This window comes from Pongo abelii, chromosome 1 (assembly GCF_028885655.2).
Source record: "Pongo abelii isolate AG06213 chromosome 1, NHGRI_mPonAbe1-v2.0_pri, whole genome shotgun sequence".
Classification (NCBI taxonomy): domain Eukaryota; kingdom Metazoa; phylum Chordata; class Mammalia; order Primates; family Hominidae; genus Pongo; species Pongo abelii.
Genome location: NC_071985.2, coordinates 220,642,980 through 220,650,518, shown reverse-complemented (window position 1 = coordinate 220,650,518; position 7,539 = coordinate 220,642,980). Strand labels below are relative to the sequence as shown.

Sequence of the window (7,539 nt, the reverse complement as noted above, 5' to 3'; positions counted from 1 at the left end):
TGAACACTTGACCTCAGGTGATTCACCCAACTTGGCCTCCCAAATTGCTGGGATTACAGGCATGAGCTACCTCCCCAAGCCTTGAATGAATGAATTCTTGACTTCCACCCTCTCCCTAACACTGTCAATTTCATGATTCACGAATTTAGTATGGATATCTGATATGAATGGATATCTGACACAATCCATTCATCTGTGGAGAGCGCAAAACCCAATCAGGATTAACTGGGCAGAGCTTCAGATATCCAATCAGATATCACTTTTTGATTGGAAGCTAGCAGTGGACACTTGGAGGGATGTGGATGGGAGTTGTGATTAGAAAGGTAAATAAAAGCTTCTAAAGACTCACAGAAGAGACCCAAAATCTTCAAGCCTGGAGTTCCTGCTTGGTTCTTCCTGTGGTCTCAGCACCCTCCAAACTGAGTCCAGATCTGGTAAGTCACTAATTTCTGTAAGGACACTCCCATGTGACATACAGTCAGCCAGTCTGGGATGGTGACAGTGCACCCTAAGATGGCATAGAGTTATATGCTGTTTTTGTTTTTTTTTCTCATATGAACAACTTGAAGATTTGAAATTTTTCCTCTAAATGCAGTTTTGTCTTTATTTCAAAAATTGGATTGTGCTTTGCTTTTTGTTATTTTATAATTCTTGATGGGAGCAGTGACTCATGCCTATAACCCCAACACTTTGGGAGGCCAAGGTGGGAGGATCATTTCAGCCCAGGGGTTTGAGACCAACCTGGGCAACACGGCAAAAATGCAACTCTACCAAATATTCTTTTTTTTAAGGGAGATGGAGTCTTGCTGTGTTACCAAGGCTGGAGTGCAGTGGCATGATCTTGACTTATTGTCACTTCTGCCTCCCAGGCTCAAGTAATTCTCATGCCTCAGCCTCCTGAGTACCTGGTATTACATCCACCTGCCACCATGCCTGGCTAATTTTTGTATTTTTAGTAGAGGTGGGGCATCACCATGCTGGCCAGTTTAGTCTCGAAATTCTGAACTCAGGTGATCCACCTGCCTTGGCCTCCCAAAGTGCTGAAATTACAGCTGTGAGCCAAAGATGGTCAGGTTCTCCAAAAAAGTTTCTTTAAAATTAGCCGGGCATGGTGGCATGCATCTGAATTCCCAGTTATTTGAGTGGCTGAGGTGGGAGAATTACTTGGGCCTGGAAGATTGAGGCTGCTGTGAGCCATGCTCACACCATTGCTGTACTCCAGCCTGGGCAACAGAGTAAGACCCTGATTAAAAAAAAATCTTAACCAAAGAGGATTTTTGACCTTAATCTTAAACGAATCACATCCTCACTGTAACTCTTCCACCTGAATGGAGACATGGGTGTGGGGGTGCATGCCTGTAATCCCAGCTACATGGAAGGCTGAAGCATGAGAATCACTTGAACCTGGGAAGTGGAGGTTACAGTGATCCCAGATGGTGCCACTGCACTCCAGCCTGGGCACCAGCTCCCCCTACTCCAAAAACAAGTAAATTATACCACCCAGGTGATCACTGGATACATGAAGATTTCTACTGTATTTTCTTAGGGACTGTCATGTCTGTCTTTGTAAAACTGTTTTAACTCTGAAATATTTTGATAAATTTGGTGTTGCCAAGGATCCCTCAACAAAGATTCTTCCAAGTTTTTTTCTTTCTGTCTAATGTCAGGAAGAGATTCAACCCTTCCCTATCTCACACTCAGGACTATGAAAGGCACATGTCAGTAAAGCTCCATGTTTGTGGAGTGAATCAGTGAATGAGTCCTGGACTTTCACCCTATCCCTATATCTTTCACTTTGATGGATGAATATCTAATTCAATCAGTTAACCTCAGGATTAACTGGGTGGGGCTTAAGAAGTCTAATCAAATGTAGTTCTCTCTCTTTTTTTTTTTTTTTGAATCTAGCCTATTTCCCAGGCTAGAGTGCAGTGGTATAATGTCAGCTCACTGCAACTTCTGCCTCCTGGGTTCAAGTGATCCCCCTGCCTCAGCCTCCCAAGTAGCTTGGACTACAGGCACACACCACTGCACTGGGCTAATCTTTGTAATTTTAGTAGAGGTAGGGTTTTACCATGTTCACCAGGCTGGTCTTGAACTCCTGAACTCAGATGATCCACCTTCCTTGGCCTCCCAAAGTGCTGGAATTACAGGTGTGAGTCACTGCACACAGACAAAGTGGTTCATTTTCAATATGTGTAAAAGGCTTGTATTGGAAACATCTGTCTTGTGAATGATGCATAACACTGTTACATAGCTTTCAAAGCTTATCACTGAAATTTTCAATAATGAGACTGGGGTGGAGGCTCCTGCATGGAATCCCAGCACTTTGGGAGGCCAAGGCAGGTGGATTGTTTCAGTCTAGGAGTTCAAGACCAGCCTGGACAACATAGTGAAACCCACTGTCTTTACAAAAAGTCAGAAAATAAAAGATTATTTGGGCATGGTGCTGCCTGCCCATGGTCCCAGCTACTCGGGAGGCTGAGGTGGAAGAATCCTTTGAGCCTGGGAGGTCAAAGCTGCACTGAGCAGAGATCACAGTACTGCACTCCAGCCTGGGTGACAGAGCAAGATGCTGTCAGAAAGAGAGAGAGAGAGAGGAAGAAAGAAAGAAAGAAGGAAGGGAGGGACAGAGGGAGGGAAGGAAGGAAGGAAAGAAAGAACGAATGAAAGAAAAAAAGAGAAGGAAAAAAGGAAGGAAGGAAGGAAAGAAAGAAAGAAAGAAACAAAGAAAGAAAGGAAGAAGAGAGGGAAAAAAGAAAGAAGGGAAGGAGAGAGAGAAAGAAGGAAAGAAGAAAGAGACAAAGAGAAAGAGAAAGAAAGCTTAAATAATGAAAAGACGACAAATAGAATCCATTCTAGGGAGGCCCCATGGATGTTCCCAGCCAGCTTATTTCTAGGAACTGAAAATGTAGGCATGTAGGCTTGTGACACTCCCATTCCCATTGTTTTAAAACCTTGAGTAAGTAGAAATTTCCCCAAAGATGGGAGGGATTAGCTTTCTGGTTCCTCCATATTCACTACTCACATGATGGAGCACTGGATAGAAAGGAAGGGCTACTGGTGGTCCTGCCTTCTCACTGCTTGGTAGATCCTTATGCTAATGCAGCAGAGGCAGAAGCCTGGCTTTGTGGCCACTGAGTACAGAGTAGAATTGGAGTAAATTAAGGACTCTTTCCCCACTGCCAGAGCAGTGACTTTGGCCATAGGAGAAGATGAGATTGCATGGGCTTGGCCTGAGAGTGATGACTTTTCTCTGGATTTGTCCTGTGGAAATTTTCCTTGCAGATTCATGAAGATGAGCATCCGGATTCCATCCAGACTTCTGGAGCTGGTGGGGCAGAGCCTGCTGAGGGACCAGGCCTTGACCATCTCTACCCTGGAGGAGCTGCCCATGGAACTTTTCCCCCCACTGTTCATGGAGGCCTTCAGCAGGAGACGCTGTGAGGCCCTGAAGCTGATGGTGCAGGCCTGGCCCTTCCGCCGCCTCCCTCTGAGGCCTCTGGTAAAGATGGCTTGTCTGGAGACCTTCCAAGCTGTGCTCGATGGGCTTGATGCACTGCTTACCCACGGGGTTCATCTCAGGTGAGGTGGGCCAGGTGGGCTGGTGGGGAGGGCCCAGGTGTCCAGAGAAGGAACAGCTGTGTCATGAGGAGTAGGGATGCCCAAGAAGGGATGACGCTGGTGAGAAAACTCAGAAAGGCCTTGGCCATTCCCCAGCTCCTCAGGGAAGGGACTGCTCACCTCCCAGGGTCCATGGAGGTAACAGGAACCTCCCCTCTATTGGCACTGAAAGGTGCCACAAAAAGTGAGAACTGGGCCAGGCACAGTGGCTCACAACGTAATCTCAGCCCTTTGGAAGGCCGAGGTCAAGAGTTTCAGACCTGCCTGTCCAAAATGGTAAACTCCGACTCCACTAAAAATACAAAAATTTGCTGGGCATGATCATGAGCTCCTGTAATCCCAGACACTTGTGAAGTTCAGGCAGGAGAATCATTTGAACCCGGGAAGTGGAAGTTGCAGTGAACCGAGATCACATCACTGCACTCCAGCTGGGGAGACAGCGGGAAACTTCATCTCAAATAAAAAAGTGGAACTGGGCAGGATCCAAGGGGAAAACAGGATGGAGAATAGTCAGAGAGAGGGAGAAGAAGCAGCGAGCAGAGCAGCTGCTATCCATGATGTGGAGTTTAAGTTCAGAAGTGAGTCCTTGAATTTTCAGCCTCACCTCTATTTTCCCACAGGAGGTGGAAACTTCAAGTGCTGGATTTACAGGATGTCACTGAGAACTTCTGGATGGTTTGGTCTGAAGCCATGGCCCATGGGTGCTCTCCAAATTCCATGAGGAACAGAAAACCAGTGCCAGACTGTCCATGGATGAGAGGACAGCAACCATTGACTCTTTTCATAGACCTTTGGCTCAAGAACAGGACTCTGGATGAATACCTCATCTGCCTCCTTCTGTGGGTCAAGCCAAGGAAAGATTTACTACACCTGTGCTGTAAGACGCTGAAAATTTTGGGAATGCCCTTCCACAATATCAGAAACATCCTGAAAATGGTGAACCTAGACTGTATCCAGGAGGTGGAAGTGAATTGCAATTGGATACTGCCCATGCTGACACAGTTTACCCCATACCTGGGCCAGATGAAGAACCTTCAGAAGCTCTATCTTTCCCACATGGATGTCTCTCACTACGTTTCTCCAAAAGAGAAAGAGTTTTTTACACAGTTCACCATTCAGTTCCTCAACCTGCACTGCCACCAAAAGCTTTATATGAACTCTGTTTCTTTCCTTGAAGGCCACCTGGACCAGCTGCCCAGGTGAGGGAGGGTGGTGAGCTTTCTCTGCAGACCACAGCAGAGCCTGTTACAGTAAATGCTAGTGGGCATCTACTGTGAGCCAGACTATGAGGATGTAACAGTGAAGAGGACACTGGAAAGTCCATGCATTTTCCTGTTGGCAGCTCTGTCCTGAAATGGGTATCATGCAACTATCCCAATAGAGGCAGATGGATCAGCTGGGGTAGATGCTATAGAAAGGCTGCCATGCTAGGAAGCTAGCTACTGGAGGGTTCAGATCTAGTGAGGGTGCCTTTGTGAATTCTTCCTGAGGATCTATGTCTAAGTTAAGATGATGAAAACTAGTCCAGGGGTGGTGGCTCATGCCTGTAATCCTAGCACTTTGGGAGTCTGAGGCAAGAGGATAAATTGAGCCTAGGAGATTAAGACCAGTCTGGATAACATAGCAAGACCCCTTTCAGAAATGAATAAATAAAAAATAAAAACAAACAAGATAATTTTTTTTCTTGGAGAAGTAGTTTCACTGTTATTGTCCAGGCTAGAGTGCAGTTGCACCATCTCAGCTCACTGCAACCTCCACCTCCTGGGTTCAAGTCATTCTCCTGCCTCAGCCTCCCGAGTACCTGGGATAACAAGTGTGGGCCACCACACCTGTCTAATTTTTATGTTTTAAGTAGAGACAGGGTTTCACCATGTTGGCAACGCTATTCTCCAACTCTTGATCTCAGGTGATCAACCTGCCTTGACCTTCCAAAGTGCTGGGATTATAGGCATGAACCACCATGTCCAGCCAACAAGCTAATTTTTCAGAAGATGATGGGAAGTAGGGAAGTTAAGTGGGAACTGAAGAGGGGAATGCTCAGCAAACCTGCACATTTCAGAATACCAGCTTTGTGCCCCACAGCTTGGTGAACACAAATGATCCCATCTCTACTTCCCTGTCATAATAGGTTATTTTCAGCTCCAGGTAAATTAATTACATAGGAAATGCATGATTCTGAAACAGGGTCAGGGAGAAGGCACAAAGAATGGTGAAAGTGATAGACGGTTTGCTGATGATGCAGGCGTGTCAGAGACTCTTGCAGCCCACCCACCCCAGCTGAGGTTGCAGGATCCTGCCTGGGTTTGTCCCTTCTGCCTGCATCTCCAGTGGGCTCGTGTGGCCCAGAGATGTGGTTTTCTGCCTGACAGAAGAGGAAAGGGAGCTTTAGGGATTCTGTGAACTAGATCCATTCCTATAAATGATGGTGAAAAGACAGGCTCAAATAGATGTGTGTATATATATATATATATATATATTTATATATATATTTTATTTTTTTTGATACAGAGTCTTGCTCTGTCACCCAGGCTAGAGTGCAGTGGCATGATCTCTGCTCACTGCAACATCCACCTCCTGGGTTAAAGCGATTCTCCTGCCTCAGCCTCCCAAGTAGCTGGAAATGCAGGCACCTGCCACCAGACCTGGATAATTTTTGCATTTTTAGTAGAGACGGGGTTTTGGCATGATTGCCAGGCTGGTCTCAAACTCCTGACCTCAAGTAATCTGCCAGTCTAAGCCTCCCAAAGTTCTGGGATTACAGGTATGAGTTACTGCACCAGGCCTAAAATGGAATTGACCTCAGTGGCAAAGCTCTTCATCATGCGGCATCCTAAGTGTTGACCATCAGACAATCAGAATGACCCTGGGCTTGGGCAAAATGGTCTTGATCCTTCACCTTGACATTCCCAACCAGCCTCAACTCACCCCTACAATTCCCCAGAACTAACTTCTTGCTCTCTCTCTCCAGTTGTCTGAAGACCCCGTTAAAGATCCTCGCAATAACTAACTGTGTGTTTTGGAATCAGACTTGAGACATCTGTCCCAGTGCCCGAGCATCAGTCAACTAAAGACCCCGGACCTGAGTGGCATCAGACTGGCCAATTTCAGTCTTGTGCCTCTCCAAGTTCTGCTAGAAAAAGTTGCAGCCACCCTTGAGTACCTGGACTTAGGTGACTGTGGCATCGTAGACTCCCAAGGCAACGCCATCGTGCCTGCCCTGAGCCGCTGCTTTGAGCTTACCACCTTCAGCTTCTGTGGAAATCCCATCTCCATGGCCACCCTGGAGAGCCTGCTGTGCCACACAACCAGACTCAACAACTTATGCCTGGAGCTGTATCCTGCCCCACGGGAGAGTTATGGTGCTGATGGTACTGTCTGCCGGAGCAGATTTTCCCAATTTAGGACTGAGCTGCTGGGGAGAGTGAGGGACTTAAGGCATCCCAAGAGGATCTTGTTCTGTACTGACTACTGCCCTGACTGTGGCAACAGGTCATTTTATAGCCTGGAGGCAGTTCAATGCTGCTGTTGAATACCTGCTTATTTAGGCGGATATATCAAATGCTTCCTTCTGGACACATGGAAACTAAAACCTGGGTCTTTGGTACATCCTTAAAGGAGCACAGAAACCACCGTTTCAGACACTATCTCTGAAAGTGGGAAAGGAAAGGTGATCAAGCAGGGGCCAAACTTGGGGGAAATGTTTACATGGATTCAATGGGACTTTGGGGACCTGTGTCCCATAGAGTCGAACATGGGAATGTGAATGTTTAGAGTGGAATTCTGGCTTGAGAATACATGAGGGAGTTCCCCTTGCATGGATGGTTGTAAAGAAGCAGTCAGAAATATAGGGAAACTGAATGGAAACTGTCTGGTGCCCTCTATTATCAAGTAACCTGTTTTCCAGTTTAAGCCTCAGGA

General features: G+C 46.5%; 1 pseudogene; it reads left to right on the top strand.

The window, feature by feature from the left end:
- The first annotated feature begins 387 nt into the window (after positions 1–387).
- LOC112128540 (PRAME family member 25-like) lies at positions 388–7,150 on the top strand (annotated as a pseudogene).
- Positions 7,151–7,539: the final 389 nt, after the last annotated feature.